We start from the raw sequence: 22,198 nt of genomic DNA on the forward strand, positions 1-22,198 counted from the left end.
TTCAACATCACTGACTAATTGTCAGAAAAATGTGAATCAACACCACACTGAGATATGATCTCATACTTGTTAGGAGGGCTATTCTCAAAAAAATAGAAGGTAAGAAATATTGGTGGTACACAGAGAAACTGGAAACCTTTTACACTGCTGGTGGAGATGTAAAATGGTACAGTTGCTATGGAAAACAGTATGGAGTTTCCTCAAAAAAATTAAAAATAGAAGTACCATATGATCCAACAATTCCATTTCTGGGTATATACTCAAAGGAATTGAAATTAGGATCTTGAAGAGACATCTGCATCCCCAAGTTCATGCAACACTATTAACAACGACCAAGTTATGAAATAATCCAAATGTCCATATACAGATGAATGGATAAAGGAAATGTAGTATATACATACAATAGAATATTGTCCAGCCTTCAAAAAGAAAGAAATCTTGTCATTTGGAACAACATAGATGAACCTGGAGAACATTAGGCTGAGTGAAATACTTAGTTATAGAAGAACAAACAAGTTGCATGGTTTCTCTTATATAAGTCACCTGAAATAGTCAAACTTATATAAGCAGAGAATAGAGTGGTGGTTGCCAGGAGCTAGGGTGACTGAGAAATGGGAAGCTGTTCAATTGGTATAAAGTTTCATTGTGTACTGAGATATATGTTGAATAGCATTGTGACTGTACTCAACAATTTTGTTCACTTAAAAATTTGATAAAATGCTGATTCGAAGGGGCACATGCACCCCAATGTTTATAGCAGCACTATCAACAATAGCCAAATTATGGAAAGAGCCCAAATGTTCATCAACTGATGAATGGATAAAGAAGATGTGGTATATATCTACACAATGGAATATTACTCGGTGATGAAAAACAACGAAATCTTGCCAATTGCAACAACGTGGTTGGAACTAAGAATGTATTATGCTAAGTGAAATAAGTTAGAGAAAGACAGATATCATATGATTTCACTCACATGTGGAATTTGAGAAACTTGACAGATGGATATAGGGGAAGGGAAGGAAAAATAAGATAAAAACAGAGAGGGAAGCAAATCACAAAAAGAGACTCTCAAATACAGAGGACAAACTGAGGGCTGCTGGAAAGGATGTCAGTGGGGGGATGGGTTAAATGGTTGATGGACATTAAGGAGGGCATTTTGGGATGAGCACTGGGTGTCATATGTAAGAGATGAATTATTGGATTCTATTCCTGGAGCCAAGGCTACACTATATGTTAACTAACTTGAATTTAAATAAAAAAAATTGATAAGGGTAGGTAAGTCTCACGTTTAGTGTTCTTACCACAAAAAAGAAGACAAGTAAACAAAAAAGGAGACACAAAGAAACTTTTGAAAGTGATGGATATATCTATTATCTTGATTGTGGTGATGTTTTTCAAGGGTGTGTGCATATGTCTAATCTCATCAAATATGTATAGTTTTTGTATATCAATTATATTTTAATAATATATTTGAAATTTCATTTTCTTACTGTTTGTTACAAATATACACAATTACAACTAAATTTGTAAAAACATTTACCTTGCATCCTGTTATCTTGCTAAATTTAATTATAGTAACTTACAGATATGTTAGGATTTTCTACATAAGTAATCATTAAATCTGTGTGATTGTTTTATTTTCTTCTCCCATCTTTGTGACTTTTTTCTTTTTCTTACATTATTACACTAGCAAGGATCTTCAGGGTCATAATAAATTAAAATAATGAGATGAATAGCCTTGCCTTGCTCCTAACCTAAGGTAAAGAGCTGGAATTTCAGTACCGAGTGTGATGTTACCTATAGATTTTATTTTGTAGATATTTTTAACTGGTTGAGGAAATCCATGCTATTCCTAATTTGCTGACAACTTTTACCATAATTAACAGTGGAATTTATCATATGCTTTTACGACATCTATTAGATTGATTACATGGGTTGTCTTCTTCTTTTTAATGACTACTTTTTTTAAGAGCGGTTTTAAAATTGAGAGGAAGGTACAGAGATATTCCAAATACTCCCTACCCATCCCACCCCACCCCACATGTATAGCCTTTCCTATTATCAACATCCCCCACCACAGTGGTATATTTGTTGCAGTTGATGAGTGTACATCATAATATTCATAGATAATGGTATTGTCATTCAGACAATATATATCAAGTCATTGATATATGATATCTAAAATAAACTAAAAACCTTATACAAATCTAGATTAAATTCAAGAAGAAAATCACCATTAGTTACAAAATATTATCAACACATCTTTGTTCATTGAGAAAACATTTTATTAACCAGGAATGTTAGATAAAGGTTTAAATAAGAATCCATTTAAAAGATAGCATTTTTTGGGATATATTATTGATTGAAACTTAGGTTGATTAAAAAAAATTATGTTTATTTATTTTTGAGAGAGAGAGAGACAGAGTATGAGTGGAGACACACATTCAGAGACACAGAATCCGAAGCAGGCTCCAGGCTCTGAGCTGTCAGCACAGAGCCTGATGTGGGGCTTGAACCCACAGACTGGGAGATCATGACCTGAGCTGAAGTCAGAGGCTTAATCGACTGAGCCACCCAGGCACTCTTAGGGTGATTTTTTAACAAAGCTAAATTATTGTAATTATAGTTATAGTCATTTCATTTAGAAATGACTTTAGCTTTAGTGTTTTATTTATTATTGTAGTTTAAAACTTAAAATAATACCAATTAGTCTTTTAAATGTGAATAAAATGCCTCTTTTCAGAATGTTAATCCTTTATTCCACAGAAAAAGATTGTTGTTTTTGTCCTAATACTCTGTGTGTGTGTGTGTGTTTAAATTTATCTCCAGCTGTCAACTTCTAAATCAGTATGATAAAGCATTCTGAGGGGAAGTCATATTTTTGATAACTTATCAAGTCATAGATATTCCAAGGAACATTTTCTTATTTCCAAAAGTCAATGTTAGCAAAAGACAAATATTTATGTGTTTTAAACTTCAGCTTATTTTGTTTGTCTCTCAGCTAAAAATGTAAGCAAGAAGAAAGAAATGGTTATCTCAGTGATGCAGGAGAGCAATGTAAGAAAGTAAGCTATAAAAATAATAAATATAAGTTGGAAAATAACATTAAGTTTTGACATCACAGAAATATACACAGAAATCCCAGGACAGCCTGATTTATAGTTTTGCTGTGTCTAAATGGTTATTGATAATAATCATTGAGGAAAAGTTTTCACTTCCCATATCTCAACTGTAGACTTTTGGTTTTATAATCCATCTAGTTCAGCTACCTCATTTAACAGATAAAATTATTGAAACTCAAAGATTAAGCAATTTACTCATGATTACATAATTGTTTAGAAATAGCTGGTCATGGGCTTCTGACTTCCAATTTCATTAAACTTGACTGTGTCTTACCTCTTTGATTCCAGTACATTTAATCTTGTTGTTTCTAAGTATTCTTTTAACTGTATTTGTTGTGCTTAGATATTTCTCATTTAAGAAACATATATTTTTTCACAGATCAAGCCCTCAGTTTTCTTAGGGACCTACTGTCCAGTGTTGGTTCATAGCATGGCCTATATAGTGAAACAAACCTGAGTTAGAATCAAGGCCCCACCACAGTACTGTTTTTGTGATTTAGGGAAATTATTTAACCTTTATAAACTTAAGTTTCCCCAAAGCTGTTAAGGCCAAACTATTGCTTTTATTTATCAGGTAAAATAGAAAAACTACACGAGCTATTATTATATCACTCAATCGGCCTGTGTACTGTAAACCTTCGATAAATATGATTTCAGATATTTTGGTGAAAAGACCAGAAAATCAAATAACTTACTTTTAGATAATGCCACTCAGTACTATTTGTTTTGTAAGTGTGTATATACTTGCAAAGTACATACTTGCAAGTGTGCTATAATAAAATTAAAAAACAAAGTAATATTTGTATCTTCCTTGAGGAGTGCCTTACTTACTGAACACAGCTCATGAAGATAGAATATAGGGATATGGAGCTGGGGTTCAACAGATATTTGAGAAGTGTTAATTTGGGTCAGGTTCATGGAGGATGTAAACTGAAAGAAGAAGAGCACACATTTTGCCAACATAAAGGAAGAAGGACATTCTAAATAGTAATAAAAGCAGGTGAATTAGCTCAAAACTTTGATTAGGGAAACCAGGTGTATAGTTTCTGACTATAGGATACATCACCCAAAATAAGTTTTTAAATTTATTTATTCCTTATTTCCACTGTTTTAAGACAATAAAAACAAAGATCTCATAAAGCAACATAAAAATAAGAATAAAGTGATAAGAGAGTCAGAGGGAGAGGTTCTTGACCATATTTACTGCCAAGAGAAACTTTTTTTGAACAACTATTGCTGTCATGGGAAGCTTTGTTGTGTCTGGATCTTTCTCCAGCCCATTTATTGTGTTCTTAACTTCCTTATCCTCCATTGTTATTCCACTGCCAAATAAATTTTGAGTCAGTAATTGTTTCTTATCCATATTAACATGGTATTTGAACACAAAGAATACTAAACTAAGGTGGTCAAAATCAGATTGGGGTTTAAGACTATTATATTGCTTATGTGATAATTTACTTTAAAATACTCCATTTGAATTATATGATGCTAGTGGCTAGGTATTTTACCTTTAATATATAACCTTGTATATATTGTAGTATACACACTACAGTAGGATAGTAGCATTTGGAAGATCTTAGCTAGAATATCTTACTCCAATTTTGTTTTCATATATTCTTTAAATATTTCAACAATCTACTCTAAAAGATTCACTAATTAGTTTGAAGAATGTTAAAAATTTAATTGGTGAAATGAGTGAAGTTCAAGATATAAGACTGGCTAAAACAGTGGTATATGCACTATTACCTTCCATGATCCAAGTACAAGATCATTAAGCCTGGCTGCCTAGCACTTATACAGTGTAGTGTTGCAGACCTTAGAGATTTATTTAGTAGTGTGTATCCTGCATGTTGCCTGTTGCTTGTCCCCAAAATGTTGGATGACCTATCAGGATATTTTTTATACATAAAATTATAAGATATATCTGTCTTTATCTGTCTGTCTGTCTGTCTATCTTAGAATGAGGATCTCCTGCATCCTGTCGTGGGCTTGTTGGAGTGAATCTGGATTGGAATTTCTTAGTGGCTGAGCATAAAAAACAGGCTGCGTGGCTTTTTTTTGTATCTTGCTAATAAATGTTCATAAGTTTGTCATTTGCTTTTACTATAATGTAACAGAGAGATTATTGGAGAAGGAGGTGCCTAAATTTTTCTTTCTTCTAATCACCAGAGGTCACTGATACTTATCCTAAAGAACTTGGTATTACTAACTGCCAAATGAGCTTGGTAAGTGCACAGCGCAAAATCTTTGAAAAAGTATGAGAATACATTCCATATTTTCCCCTAGAACCTGAATGTCTAGCTGCCTGTTGATGACCTGACTTTTTATGCCTTCTCCCCATGATCATTCATAACATGTGAGGTCAACTATAGAAAGAACTATATCACATACTTCTTTTAAAGCATATTTTAATAGAAAACAAACTATGGACCTGAAGTAGAATTGTAACTTTTTTTAGTACAGATATACGAAGATCTATTGAAAGAAATGAAGGACATCAAGCTGTTGGACTTCGAAATTTTTGAGATTTTATTGGCCAGTAGGATGAGACCAGGAAAAGATAGAAGTCATGACACAAAAGAACAAAGATGATCACTTTGAACAACAGAGTTTTTCTAAGTCCCTGCTGTATAGAGAAACACTGGCAGAGAGGTAGAAGATCTAAAATAGAACTTCGTGCCTTTAAGGGGTGACAACAACAGGAATGTAAGTAGAAGACAATGAGGAAGTCTTAGATGAGAAATCACTGTGTGGTTAAGTCTTAGAAGAAGACTTAAACAGAGTGTTTTCTTTCCCTTTTCTTCGTTTAATTAAGGAGTTTCATCTCCTCTACAGAAAAGAGATGGCGTTAAGAAACTTATTTGGAATTGGGGTATTAAGAAGTATAAGGACTGACTGAAATGACTGTAAATGGGGCAAGGATCTCTCCAAAAAGATCCCTTCTACCTTTGGTTCCTATTGTCTGTTTTGAGAGCACTCTGGCTTTTGGTCCTTTTATTTCTGATCAGTATTTCTTGGACCCAAAGTGCACTCAACACCCAAATATAATTTTAATATCAATGAATGAAAGCCAGAATAAAACTGGCTAGTACTCAACTGCTTTATCTACTTCCAAGAAATCATTCTTTCAGGAAATAGGAAGTGAGACTTTTTAAAATTAAAAACTGGGGTGAAGAATTATTCTTTTCACTTTTGGTTGAACGAGCTCTGACCTTTATAGTGTATTATTCAAAGATCTGAGATTTTAATAGCACACCCCTCTAGCTATGTTTCTTAGCTTTTTAATGAAAGCTAAAAATGCCCTTCTTTCTTCTCCTTTTTCCATATAAAAAGATGTATTTTTTAGTTGCTGAAGATCTGAAATCCTATAAGATCTACTTTCCCAGTTTAAACCTTATCTAAGGCATTTAGCACTTTACATTTTAAAACATGTATATCAAATGAGATAAGATTAAGGCAAGAATCTAAAAGGGGAGAATCTGTAATGTGACTCCTAGATTAGTCTAGAATACCCCATGGTACAAATTTAAAATACCTTCTGATATCTCTGGTACTTTTCACGTCTAAATCATTGATAAGTATTGCTTGAATATTAATTATGTGCTCCTTTCTCTTCTATATAATTAAATAATAGGAAGTGAAGGATAAGAAATGGTCTATGCATTCTCAGCCGCTTCTGACCTGTTGGAGTTTATTCTCCTGTATTGCTCATATGTAGAGACCTTGCATACATAGTCCAATATTCCCCGAGTATTATAGTATTCTGGGACCTCCCTTTGCTTTGATGTCCTAATGAAAGAGTTCACACTCTGTGTCATGCAAAAATGGAAAGCAGAATCCTTTGTTTATATTTTTCAAGATTCTACCTGGTGATTTTCTATCACTTCTTGCCTTGAATTTCTCTTCCTTACTCAGTTGATTCCTATCTGTGAAGATACCTTCTTAGGCTGCTGTCCCACTTTATTTTGTTCTTCAAGTGTCCTCTTCAGCTTCATTTCTTATAGTACCACTAACACGAGGCTCTCGTGTAACAGTCTTTTGCTGGAGATTAGTAGATAATAGGAAGACTTAAGCAAAGCACAGAAACAAATGAAAACAAGATCAAATATCTTGAATTTCACCATTCAGTTCCTTTTCAGAAAATTGGTTTCCTTTTTTTGCCCTGGCTGCTACCCTGGTTACTGGACTCCTTTACTGAGTTTCTTTCTTTCTCTCTTTTCTCACTCTGTCAATTTTTCTCACACGTTTTCCTCTTCAAATCCCAAAGCAACCAAAACTTCTATCTTGAGCGCCTCATCAGTCACTTTACAAGTCTGTTTTATCCAAATCAAGAAATTCAATTTCTTTTTAAAATGTATTCTCTTATGTCCATATTTGTTCTGGGCTTTCACTTTCACACAAAATAACCCCAAGCAGATCTTTCCAAACTAAAAGCAGTATTTACTGAAATGAGGAAATCAGTTTGAAGATGGGTTCCATTTTAAATGGTGCCATTTTGTTTTACCTACCGGCATATATACACGATTGTAAATTACAAACAGTTTATATATACTGTTTACTGAATTCTTAAGAGAACACTGTGGATAAGTATAATACTTCCGCTGGAGATTGTACACAGGCATTCCACATTTATTCCCAGCACCTTCTAGTGCTTGTTGTGTGGGGGCTAAAAGTCCAAGAACTGCATTTTCCCAACTCCTTTGTCAGAAGGGTTGTGCCAACTGGATGCATTACACAAAATTTGGAAGATAGAAGGGAGGTAGCAGTCAGTTTTCCTCCAACACCAGTGGGCTTTGGCAGGCAGAATTTATGTAGCAACAAACCTCCTCATTTCCCTACTAATACTGGTTTTGGGGAATGTCTAGAAGTGGTGTCCTGAAATTTTCTGAATATGGATTTAGTGGTTTTCCAGCTCTTCCAACAAGTTTGTAGTATTTAATTTCCACACTTAGATCTGTACCAGTTAGTTTTGTCTTTATAAATGTTACTTAATAATTCACCCCAAAATTCAGGGGCTTAAAACAACTCATGTATCTGCAGTTTGTCTCAGGTTGGCTGACCTAAGCTGTGTGTGACTAAGCAGTGTGGTTCTGTTTTAAGTTATCTGTCCAGCTGGGCTTGGCTTGGGCAACTCTATGCCATGTATGTGCAATCTTGGCTCTCTGTGGAAGATGCAGAAGCTACCTAGCTGGAGAGGAATTCTTATGGCAGTGGCAGAAGTACAAGGGGGCAAACAGAGACATGCAAGGGTTCTTAAATCCTGGTTCAGAATGCTACCTTGGTACTTTTGTCTACATATCACTGGCCAATGCAACTTACATGTCTAAGCTCAAAGCCAAGAGCTGGTGGAGCATAGTTTTTGCAGCAGTTATGCCAATGGTGTTAGTAACAAATATCCAAATTTATGGAAAAGACTTCTGAGACGCTGCCGAATATATTCCTGCAACATTTTAGTAACAAAAGGGTACAGTGAAGCAGGAGAAAGAAAGCACAAACACATTAAAGAGGGCCAAGTTGCTCGGGATAAACTTGGTTTTTGCATCATAAACCACTAGGAGATGCATGAGATACCTTGATTTCAAAGAAGTCATAGTCTCATCTGAGGAAGAAAGGTCTTTTATACCCCACTGGCCATATAGCTAAAGGCAACCTGTGTGATCAAACTCAATGAGAGAAATTCACAGAACATAACAAAGCCAAGAGTAAACCACCAATGCATGTATTTCCTATAAAAAAAATACTGACAAGTTCACACAGGCTTCTGTTTGGTATGTTCTGAACTCTAGCACAGGACTACGCTAATGATTTGTTTGTATATTCTCTTCAGGTCTTGTTAAGGGTCAATACCATGATTCCACAATTTCTCGGAGAAAAGCACAAGGTTGTAATGCACACACTCTGTTAATGTCGAGGTCATGGCAAAGATGTGGAGAATTGAAATCTGATGCTATCTCCAGACTGATCATGTCAGAAGTGAGCTGATGTGTGCTGGTGTCTGAGAATTGCTTGTTTGTGTGGGGAAAAAACCTCCACACATTTGGTGATCACTATGAGCACCGGATTACATTCATGTGAGAATCCACTTCAAAATTTCTCATTGCTTCTGTTTTTCTAAGAACAAAGTCCAAGCTGCTCACCATTGCTTACTAAAACCTTTTTCATTTGCCTTCTACATGCCTCTCTAGCTCTATCTCTCACTGTGACCCCTTTATTCTACCCTCTTGACACAGGGAACCACCTATACGGATTTCTAGGATTACCTCAGTTGTGTCCTGCTTGCCCATATTTGTTTACGTTATCTTCTCTACCTGGAATGCCTAGATCCCTTTCCTTCACCTGCCCAACCTCTGCTCACTATTTCTGATCATTTCCCAGCTGCTTAGATGCCTCCAAAGCACCTTTTTTTATAGTTCTGGCATAGGCACTATTATACCTCATCATAATATTCTTCTAGTCAGTATGTGTGCTTGGAGACTGAACTATTTAAAGACAATGGAATGCTCTTTTACACCCTAATTCCCAGTGCCTAACACAGCAATTGATGTTTATCTTTTTTCAGCAAATATTTATTGAGCAAATACTATGTACCTGCTGCTGGGCTAGGTTCATGAAATGCACCATCAACAAGATGCTCAATGACCTCCCAACAGGTGAAATAGGCCATAAACAGGAATTTGGAATGCCAGTTAGCCAATGAGAGCTGCTATAAGATCATAGAAGCGAAGATGTAGTTTGCTTCCTGTAGCTCTGAGAATTATTAGAAGGAATCTGGCAGGCAATGAAAGGGGGGCTTAAGTTAATACTATATTTGTGGGCTGACTGAACAATTGAATGAATTACCTGGATGAATAAATGAATGAAGAGGGAGCTTTATCTTCGTGAATAATTTTTTCCCCCCCAGGAACCAGTGAAAATGACAGGCTTCAAAAATAAGAAGTTCTATTCATAGGGCCCTGAAAGCCACTTTTTTTTTTTAATGGCTTTCCAACAGAGATAATGTTGGCTCATAATGACAAGATTTGAGAGCTTGCCTCTTACAGGTTAATTTGAGTTACGATGATTTAATAAGGGTATCTGGTTATTTCCTTATATCAATGAAGTTTCCTGTAGATAGATAGGTATCAGAACTAAAGAAAAGGATTCAAAGACTACAAAATACATTATGGAATACTTGTATAGAGGATGCTAAAGAAAGTTAGCAATATGCTTCATGCATTTCCTTAGAGATAGGCATTCCATATACATATTAACATTATTGTCAAATATTAAAATGCAATATGTGGTAAGGTGAAAATCCCTTAGATCTGTAGGGTGTGAACTCCCTCTAATTAGCTAGTTTTCTACTCTGAATTTCAAGTTCTCTATTAATTATTTGTGCTCCATCATGGAATATTTTTGTTGTTGTTGTTCTAAAATTTAGTGTCTCTGATAGAGTGGGTGCATTAATTTTCTACTGTTACATGACAAATTACCACAAACTAGTAGTTCAAGGCAACACGGTTTTGTTAATATTGCACAAAATGTTAAAATATCTCATGTTCTTCAGGACACTATTCAGGGGGGCTCAGCTGGGTTCTCCATGTAGGGTCTTAGGAGCTCACTCAGGTTGTTGACGGAATTTAGTGTCTTGTGGCTTTAGAACCGAGGTTCCTGTTTTTGTATGAACTGTTGGCCCAGAAGCCTGCTCTCAGCTCCTGGAGACCATTCTTAGGTTCTTTTAATGTAGCCTGCTCCATCTTCAAAGCCAGCAAAGGGGTGCCACCTTCTTCTTGTGCTTCAAATCTTTCTGTCTTCTGCAACCAGACGCAAATACTCTCTTTGCTTTTACGGGGCTCACATGATTGGGGACCACACCATAACCACATGTTCCACCTACACTCGAGGAGAGAAAGTTATTCAAGGGCAAGGGTCATTTTGGGGTCATTTTAGAATTCTGTGTACCACAATGGGGGTGAAGAAAAGTCTGTGGGTAAACCTTACTTCCACCTAGAGGAATGTTGCACCCAACCTGTGTCCTCTGAATGTCTCATCTTAAAAAGGGAAAACCCCAGTCTTTCCCTCCTATTGTAGGAGAAAAAAAATCCTCAGTTCAGTCTATGCCCTGTATGTTTCTTCCCTGTGAGTTTCCTTTACTTTTACATAAATACTTCACTTCTGACACTTCTGATTACCAAATGTGTGGAGATTTTTTTCCCCACACAAACCAGCAATTCTCAGACACCAGCAGACATCAGTTCAATTCTGACACTATCTACCTGGAGACGGCATCAGATTTCACAGATTAAGGGCTCATCCCACATGACTTCCCCCTGGCCCCCCAACTTCAGATGCCAATAGCAAGCCCAGATTGTCACGCCGGCTTCTGATCAACCAGCTGTAGATCAGAGGTTCCAAAGATTCCTCCTCAGGTTTGATTAATTTACTAGAGAGGCCCACAGAACTCAGAGAAAATTTAATTTACTTTTACCAGGTTTTTATAAGAGGATATGATAAAGGATACAGTTGCCCATCCAGATGGAATGGAGATGAGTATGGCAAGGAATGTGGGAAAGGATGCGGGGCTTCCCTGGCCTCTTTGGATGCACCACTTTTCCAGGACCCTCTGTGTTCACCAACACAGAAGGTTTCCAAACCCTGTCCTTTTGTTTTTTTTATAGTGGCTTCTTTATACAGTCATGATTTATTAAATCAGTAGCCATTGGCAATTGATTCAACCTCCAGCCTCTCTTGCCCTGGAGGTTGGAGGGGTGGAACTTAAATTTCCAGTTCTCTAATCACAAGATTTGTTCCCTGGCAACCAGCCCCCATTCTCAGGGCCAGTCCAAAAGTCACCTAATTAACATTACAAAATCCATTTAAATTGCTCTCCTCCCTTAGGAATTTCCAAGGGTTTTAGGAGGTCTGTGCCAGGAACTGGTGGGCAGAAAACAATATGTATTTTCTATTATCTCACACATCTGAAAGGGCCACCCAGGGAATTTGCCAACCGAGAGCTGCTAATTTCACAGGGAGGAATGTTTCTGAAGAGGTAACTCCATTTCTGATACAGGGCTTGATTTTCCCAAAGGAGAGCTGCTGTTACCAAGGCTTAAGATAGAAATCAGAAAATGTGTACTCTGTTCTCACTTCTGTTACAAATCGAGGAAGATCTTGTATAAGCCACATATATATTCTGCTCCCTATTTATTCAGGGAGTAGATCTTCTTGGCATTATCAAGAAGTTAAAAGATCAAATTTAAGAATCAATTTGGAGTAGGAAATGAAAGAGATTATGAAGAATAAGTTTGTGTTGGATTACAAAGTGTGAAAACTTCCAACTCTTTGACCTTAGAAATGTGATAAAAACTCTCAAAGCATTCTTTGATTTTGATCAAGGTACCGTTTAGGAACTTTGAGTCACTGCACAGAATTTTATTTGACTAAGTAAGCGTCCAGCTAGTTTCTAAGTTCTATATGCTCTTGGCTAGTTATAATGAAGTCCTTCAGTTTGTCAACACAGGCCACATGCTGAATTCCTGCTGGAGTTTTACTTTAAGAAAAAAGTCTATCTCTAGAAATGACTGAATCTGCTTTTACTTGTCAGAAAATGAAAGTTGTACAATGAAACCAAGCTCATTGCTCAAATGCTTTAATTTTTAATTTTAATTTTTTACATTTATTTATTTTTGAGAGACAGAACACAAGTGGGGGAGGTGCAGAGAGAGGGTGACACAGAATCCAAAGCAGGCTCCAGACCCTGAGCTGTCAGCACAGAGCCTGTCGCGGGGCTCGAACTCACAAACCGTGAGATCATGACCTGAGCTGAAGTCGGACGCTCAACCGACAGAGCAGCCCAGGCGCCCCTCAACTGCTTTAAATCAACTCTACTATCTTTGTTTTATGTCAAATGGACTCAAGTCCATTTTAAAGCAAGAAGTTTGTTCTTTTGAAAATCTCACAATATTCCAATCTTTTAGGAATCTCTTTTACTTTCAAAAAGAGGCTTGACATAACTTTTCAGGAATATATACTGAAAAATCTGAGAAAAATGCTTACAGCTTCCTATCAGAAAGAAAAATCATTCTTTGTCTCCCCTAGGCCCTAGAAAATGTGCAGTCTTCTCTGAGAATGAAGTCTGAACTACATAGGTTATATAATACTTAAAAGATGCATTTGTCATCACCAATATAAAGAAGGTTTGTAATGGGAAGCCTCATTTTCTGCATGCAAAAAGGCAAAAAGGAGAGAGAACTTCTGAGTTAATGAAAATGAATTTCAATCAATTATCTATTTACAATTACTTGCAAGAAATCCCTTCCCATTGCCCAGACAGAGCACTAAAAATTTATTCTTTTCCTATACCATAGAAGCATCTTATGTGAAACTTCAAATTTAGTGTAACTTTTTTTCCACATTGACTATCCCCTCCCCTTTCAACAATTCCTTCTTTCATACCATCCCTTCTACCATCTACTTCTTCATCATGTTCTTTTCTTATTGTTTATAATGTTTTATTTATTTTTGAGAGAGAGAGGAAGAGTGCGAGCAGGGGAGAGGCAGAGAGAGGGGAGACACAGAATCCAAAGCAGGCTCCAGGCTCTGAGCTGTCAGCACAGAGCCTGAAGCGGGGCTCGAACTCACGGACTTAGAGATCATGACCTGAGCCGAAGTCGGACACTCAACCACTCAACCCAGGCGCCCCTTCATCATGTTATTTTTAAAAAAGTATTAAAATTCAATAGATACATCCTCTTTACAACCCACCTATATACAGATACATTTTCACAGGAAATTATTAAAGATCCAAAAGCTTTCAAAACCCAAGGAAATCTTCTCTCATGTCAGGCTGTCATTATGATAGACAGTGGGGAAAAGTTAATTATCAATTTATTGTTTCAGTTTTTAACACGTTTTCCAAGAATGGGAGGCAGGTTATTTTCATGTATCTACTCAAATCACAGGGGGGAAAATACATTCACACATAGCTTCTCCATAGTCTCATTTCATTTTTTTAACTAAAAATGGTGTTCCCCACGCAACTTATTCAACTTATTCAAAAGTCTTGGTTGGTGCCGAGTATATTTGGGTTATTTCCATACAATGATTCCAAATCAAGTAAGAAATTTGTTCTCATGGACAGTAGTCAAAAGAATGCATCAAAAGCTATAATGGCATTTCCAAAAGAAAGTAATCCCCAAAGCCCTTCTGAAAAATGGCAGTATTATTGGAAACTTTATTTATTTACTTTTTTATTCATTCATTCATTCATTCATTCATTTATTTATTGTTTATTTTTATTTTTTTGAGAGAGTGAGAGAGAGAGAGAGAGGGCAGGGGAAGGGCAGAGAGCACAGAGCCAGACTTGGGGCTCGATTTCAGGAAACAGGAGATCATGACCTGAGCTGAAATCAAGAGGATGTTTAACTGACTGAGCCCCCAGGCACCATATAAGCATTGTTTAACTACCCAGCAGAGCTACTTTGAAAAGCCAGTACACATGTTTTTAATTAACTTGTTTAAACACTGAGACATATACTATATATATTAAAAATTCAGTGATGTGAACTTCTGACATTTTTCTTAGGTGGAGCATGAACTCTTGATGCCTGACTACATAATACATGAAAAACACATCTGAATTCTTACCTTCTGAAGTTTGCTGATGGCCTTTGGAAAATTCAGTGGAGGGAGTTCCATTCCTGTCTCTGACCAGCCCCCTCTTCTACAACTGTGAGTTGTGCAAAGAAGGGACTCCAGACTATTCTTAACTCTGACTTAAATTTTTAAAAGAAAGAGGGAATTTTGTCCATTTTCTTGCATTATTTTAAGTAAAGCCACTTGTATTTTCCTGTGTAAAGATTTCTTTTAAAAATGGGATTGTTTCTGATCTTTCAAGACTTGTAAAGACTTAATTCAAAACCTAGTTGCAATCAGGATGTTGATCATACCCACAATGGAAACGCACATATATACTTGAGTTAGTGTTGTCTGGAGACCTGACTGTATCATTTAGGAAGTTTTTATTTGCAAGTTACAGAATACTCAATCTAAATTGAAAGAAAAAAAGTGAATTTTATGTAATTCAACAGTCCAAGACTAGATATACCTTTAGCCAAGTTTAATCAGCCAAATCCTGATTAAATCCATGATTTAATCAATGCAACTAGTTCCAGTTTCTTTCTTTATCTCAATGTCTTGCTGTGTTCAGACAGTCAAGATTTTATTAGAAAATGACTCTGAGGGGTGCCTGGGTGGCGCAGTCGGTTAAGCGTCCGACTTCAGCCAGGTCACGATCTCGCGGTCCGTGAGTTCGAGCCCCGCATCGGGCTCTGGGCTGATGGCTCAGAGCCTGGAGCCTGCTTCCGATTCTGTGTCTCCCTCTCTCTCTGCCCCTCCCCCGTTCATGCTCTGTCTCTCTCTGTCCCAAAAATAAATAAAAAACGTTGAAAAAGAATTTAAAAAAAAAAAAAAAAAAGAAAGAAAATGACTCTGAGATGTGATTAAATGTGCAAGGATATTATTAGGGGAAGTGACTATGTGAATGGAAATGGGAGGAAAGCTGGGAGTATCTAGAGAGCCATCAGACTTCAATGCTGCGAAGGCCAAAGAGAGAGAGACAGAGACAGAGATAGAAACACAGAGAGAAAATTGGTAGAAGTGTCCTAGACATCTGTGCAATGTAAGGAAGTCTCAGTAAAGCTTTCTGGGAGTCCCTGAGCTAAAGTCAATGAGCAAAAAATATTCTGTGTCTCCTAGGAGCTCAATCACCAGTGGGGAGCAGTGCTTGGTACATCAGACCTTGTCACAAGTCCAGTAATGAGTTTCAAAATGCAGCTCCTGAAGTTCCCTGTCGTGTTCGTATGGTAGGAGGTCTGTAGGCTCATTCTGTTGGCAAGTTGTCCCATCACAATTCCAAGAGAGCTGCCAGTAGACCTAGGGCAATGAGGATTCTTATTTATATTCATTGAGAAATAAAAATAAAGTCAATGTCCCCCAAAGTTTAAGGTTCAGATTCAAACCCCTTTAATGGTGATTGGCCCCCCCTGGTGATATGCTCAATCTTGACCTACTCGCTATAGCTGGGGTCTGGATACAGTTATTGGCTTAAACCCAAGAGGGCATCTCTGGAACTGAAAGAGATAGTCCTTCCCTGTATCTGTTGCTTAGCAACCCTGGATAGGTTGTTTTTGACTACATGTGAGAGAAACTGCAGCTCAAATTAGCTTAAAAATGAAGATAGTTATGATTTTGTGTAATAGAAAAAAAGAGAACGTGGGTTCTGGGAATGGTTCAAATATTAACTCCATCTATTCACAATTATCTAGCAATTAACTTTATTAACAGGCTTATTTCTCATGAGGTTTCAAGATGTCTATCAGTAGCAACTGAGGTAAAATGCTCCCTTCGTTCATACCAAGCATAAGAACCAACCATGGAATGAAAGACAGTCACCTCAGCCTAGTTGGGCCACATGTTCATCATATACCTATTCTTGAACAAATAAGGGCTTACAGGAGAATTCTATATTCGTTTGGCTCACACCTGGCTTCTAAGGTAACCACTGGAAAAGAGGACAGGACCACTATGATTGAGTTGTAACAATCAGCATCTGACCTTGAGCTGGTGATGAGATCAGTTTCCTTGAGCCATACGGACAGGGCGATAGTTACTTTTATGTGTCAACCTGGCTAGGCTGTGGTGCCCAGTTGTTTGGTCTGCACATCAGTCTTGTGAAGATAGCTTTTATGTGTGGTTAAACATTTTATCAGTCAACTTTGAATAAAGTAGATTACCCTCTATAATATGGATGGGCCTCATCCAATCAGTTAAAGGCTTTAAGACCAAGGACTGAGGTTTCTCAAAGAAGAAATTCTGCCTCAACTTTGCAACTTAGAAATCTTTCCTGGGTTTCCAGTCTGCTGGTCTGCTCTTCAGATTTCATTCACAAGGACTACATTAGCTCTAATTTGAATTTTCAGCCTGCCTGCCTGCCATACAGTTTTGACATGTCAACCCTCATAGTGGTATGAGCCAGTTCCTTAAAATAAATCTCTCTCTCTCTCTCTCTCTCTCTCTCTCTCTGTCTCTCAATCATTAGTTCTGTTTTTCTGGAGAGCCCTGACTTAAAGACCACATGGGAGAGGATTAAATACTAGAACAGAATTTTGATTTCTACGAGAAGCAAAATGGAGGAAATGGCTGTACAGTTGTCAATAATAACATTTCTTACACTGCTAGTAACTCCCATCAGGAAATTTAGAAAGGAAGGAAGAATACAAACAGGTGCACTGACAACAAATGGTCCTACAACAATGTAGGGTTTTCCTATCAAATTTTGTTGATAAAATGAATTAAACTTTAGTACATTTTGATAACTGAGGACTAATCACTCCTAAAACAAAACACCTATAGATTTCAATTTCAGTTACATTATAAAGGAAAGGCTCAGCTCACCTAGTTTTGGTTTGAGTCTTAGGACATGCAAAGACAATCTGACACACCATTTGTGAGAGAAAGAAGCAGGAAAATGTAACTGGTACTTGAAAAAATTAAATAAATGACATGTAATAAACTGTGCAGGTTAATCTCTAAAATTATTGTACTTATTGTCATTATTATCTGATTTTATGATGGCTAAACCATTTTCTCACAAATGATATTCTTTTTAGTCTTGGTTCCTGTGATGGAGAGAGCACACACGTTAGACCAGAATCATGCTTCTTGCATGGAAGGTGCACCTTTCCACCATTTCCAACCTGCTACTTCTTGCTCTTGACCTTGGAGGTTCCTAAGAGGGGTCATTGGAACAGAATTTGACAGTCCCTGATGAAAAGAAGTAACTTTTTATTTTTTATTATTTATTTATTTATTTTTACTTTGACACATGTATTTACTGTGTAGGATGACTACTGCATCCTAAGGATCTACACTTTTTTTGAAAATTTTATTTATTTACTTATTCATTCTAGAATAAACCAGCTCCTCTGTGTTCAGTCACACCTTTTGTCCTGCAAAAGGTCACTTCTTTCTGCTGAATGCAGTCATTTCTTCAGTGTTTATTCCCTGATTCCTAAAAGAAAGATTTCCAATTCACTCTAGTACCTGTTCCGTGTTACGTCATACTGAGTGGCAATAGTGGCTGTGGCTAAAAGACAAAGTAACCCAGAATTCGCTTACTCAGATCAGACCAGCTCTCAGTTCAACCACTCACTGTCCTTTCCCTGCAGAATCCTTTGGGTTTATTTCCTTCCCTTTCTTCCCCTGATTAGCTCATCATGCTTCTGGTTTAAAAGAAAGAAAAGAAAAAGAATGGGGCTAGTATAAATGACATTTTAAAAGTAGATATTAAATCCTGAAGTTACTATGAGAGCATTTCCTGGACTGTGAAATAATTTACCTGTGAATTTAAAATAGAAATGCATTAGGTGAAATCCTATCAATATGTCAGGAGGCATTACCAGAGTTCAGAGAACCAAGAATTTCTGTTCTAGGATATTCTTGTCTTATTTTATGTCAGTATTGCCAGTTCAGGTTTTCAGGGAAAACCAACTATGGTAGGCTGATTTTTACTTTTCAAGTATCCTATCAAACTAATATAGTATTCTATAAGTTTCAAGTACACTAACTCTAAATAAAGAAAAGAAATTAACCTCACATTTATTGGGCCCTTACTCTGTGCCAGACACTGTGTTTCTCTCAATATCTCCATTTTACTGATGAGACAACAGAGGCTCAACAGAGGTTAAGCAAACTGCCAAGTTCACACCAATGTCAGTCTTCTATAGTCTGCTGAGCTGAATATTCCAGTGCCTTTAAATGTGTTTCATTGTGAATCCCCAGATTAATAGAGCAGTCATTTTCAGGGAGATGAGAAAGTCACCCCCAGATATTGAACAGCCAGTTTTCAACAAGGGGGCAGATTCATATACAGCATCATACATTTCACCAAGGGGGGCAGATTTGTATACGGCATCTTACATTTACTTTCTAGATGATGAAACTAATAGTTTGAGAAAGTAGGTAGGGAGCCCAGAATCATGTGGGTGTGAGTAAGGAGCAAGGAATTAAAACCAAATACTTCTGACCTCACTTTCCTCCACTGGGCAAAAGAGGCATCACCTTGGGTTAAAGTGTTTGAGACTTCAATGTACCATTGTTACTGGGACTAAGTGATTAGTATCCTTGAATATCATTTTGTAAAATTTGCAAAGCACTTAAGAGCAAGTAATGATAAAGACCAAGAAGAGGTATGTAGAAATTCAGAGACTGAGAAACATATCATGTCCTCTCCCCACATATGGATAGGCCAAGAAAGGTTGGGTCCCGTGAAAGCAGTTTAGAAAATGCTCCATACTCTTGTGTTCATAAATCCAATATAGTTAAGTAAAATATTAATCGGGTTGGAAGAATCCATTTTCCTCCATGCATGCTCCTTCTCCCTGTCTTATATGATGTCAATATCAGGGCATTTTCATTGTGAAATAGCAGCTTTGAAAGAATTAATTAGGGTCTTCCTTACAATGCATTAGGCCATCCCACCTTCCTTAGCATTACTGTGGATACAACACACATATAAGGAAAACCCTAAGTATGTTTGAATTGTCTTTTATAGCAAGATCTGAAAGTTATGTGACTATATTTCTATACTAACACATACTATGAGAGTGGACAATTTTAATTATTCTAACAATTACTTTTCAGTTTATTCCACCGTAACAAATATTTTTGGATACCTTTCATGTTTCACGTACCAGACTAATGGCTAGAGATGTTTAGGTAAGCAAAGCAGCACCTGTGCAGCTGTCCTTAAGGAGACAGATGGATAAACAGATGGTTCCCACATGCTGGGGTAGAGATAAGAGAAAGATATAGGAGAGCACAGGAAGGTGGGAATATACAGCTGGTAGACTTTCTTGGATCAGATGATTCAGATTCTGAATTCATAGACTTGTTCATGGTCTGATCTCTCTGTGGCTCTTGGCTCTTAGTGAAAGAGGACATGAGCGTTCTAAGTTCTGCTTCCTTGCATATATTATTTTTGTGTTTGCGTCTTTCTTAGATAACTTGTAAGTTAACTTAGAAGGGGGAACAATGTGGGTTTTTAAAATTATTTTTAGAATTTATGATAAACAATTAGTTACATCAGGAAAATATTTAATACATTCAGAAACTGACCTGAATTTTGAGCTCCTATTTAGTATTCTGTAAAGTGTTAGAATTTTTCTTTTCTTCCCCCTTTTTTAAAAATTGAAGTTGAAGTGTGCCTGGGTGGCTCAGTTGGTTATGCGTCTGACCCTTGGTTGGGGCTCAGGTCATGATCTCACAGTTCGTGGGTTTGCGCCCTGCATCAGGCTTTGTGCTGATGGTGTAGAGCCTGCTTGGGATTCTCTCGACCCCTGTCTCTGCCCCTCCCCTGCTCATTCACTCTCTCTCTCTCTCTCTCTCTCTCTCTCACTCAATAAATAAATAAATAAACAAACTTAAAAAAATTGCAGTTAACACAATGTTACCTTATTTCAGGTGCAAAACATGGTGAAGAATGTGGTTTTTAATGTGGGTTATTCTGAGTAAGATGTACTTCTAATATTACACTGAGATGAATGTAACCATTAAGTGTACACCACATGTGTGATATGAATTGTATGTTAAATTTGATCTGGAGATTTATAAATTTTTTTAATGTTTATTTATTTTTGACAGAGAGAGAGAGAGACAGACCATGAGCCGGGGAGGGGCAGAGAGGGAGAGAGGGAGACACAGAATCCAAAGCAGGCTCCAGGCTCTGAGCTGTCAGCACAGAGCCCATCGTGGGGCTTGAACTCACCAATCATGAAGTCATGACCTGAGCTGAAGTCAGACGCTCAACCAACTGAGCCACCCAGGCATCCCTGAGCTGGAGATATATAATTTGATCCTATAAAGCTGATTTTCAAGTTACTATTTGTGGAGAATCAACCTTTGCAATTTATCTCATTCCCATTGTTCAGTAAATGGGCTATTTAGGTCTTAAATCAGAGCAAAGGTTTTTACAAGACCAATAATGTTCATTAGCTGTTACAAAAATAGTTCATTAAGAGAGTGAGGATGTAAAGAAGTTAATAAATAGGTCAAAATTTGGGGAAGCTTACCTTAAATCAGGATTTAAGTTATCTCCATGTCTTTGTTGGATGTGCTCAAGTATTCTAATAAACATGCTAATGGTGGACAGGAAAGCAAAGTTTTCGATGAAGTCACAAATAGGAGGATACCTAGCCATCTGAAAAGATACTCCACCTCATTCATAAGAGAGATGTAAAATAAAACAATACCGATACATTAGCTTTTCCTTTTATATGGGAAAATGCAGCATTTCAACAACACACTCTATGGGAAAGAATAAATAGATACTATGATATGTTGATGTTGAGATTGCAAAATGGTGCAATACCAGTGGGGGAGGATTTGGCAGTTATGTGGTGTATAAATTGATTACTGATGGCTAGCAAACTACACTGAAACTTTGTAGCTTCAAACAACACATTTATTCAGCTTACAGTTCTGTGGGTTGGAGATTTAGGCTGCACTCTAATCATGGCTTAGCTCTCACATGTCTGTCATCAGCTGAGGGCCAGCTTTGCTGATCATGACTTACACATCTCACATATCTGGAGCACTGGCTGAGAAAAGCAAGTTGACATGGTTCTGTCCCAGGTGGTCTTTTAGACTTCAATAGACTTGACTGAGCTTGTTCACCTGATGGAGGCAATGATCCCAAGAAAGTGAGCAGAAGTGTCGCAAAACCTTTTGAGGACTGGAATCAAAATTTCATGTAGTTCACTTTCACCACATTATACCGGCCAAAGCAAGGTAAAAAGCCAGTCCTGATTCAACCAGTAGGGAGATAGCCTCTATTTGTTGAAGGGAAGATTTGAAAAATCTCAAGACAAGAGTGTATAAATGCTATACATAGGAGAATAGTTGAGTTCATTTTTGCAAATAATGTACCATATCCAGTAAAATGACAATTGCCTTTACCCTTTGACAAAGAAATCCCAAGTCTAGGCATTTACTTTATAGGAAACATGAAAAAGTCATATGTATAAAACTGTTTATTG

Source organism: Puma concolor, chromosome C1 (assembly GCF_028749965.1).
Source record: "Puma concolor isolate L17-30 chromosome C1, mPumCon1.1.hap2, whole genome shotgun sequence".
In the NCBI taxonomy this organism is placed as follows: domain Eukaryota; kingdom Metazoa; phylum Chordata; class Mammalia; order Carnivora; family Felidae; genus Puma; species Puma concolor.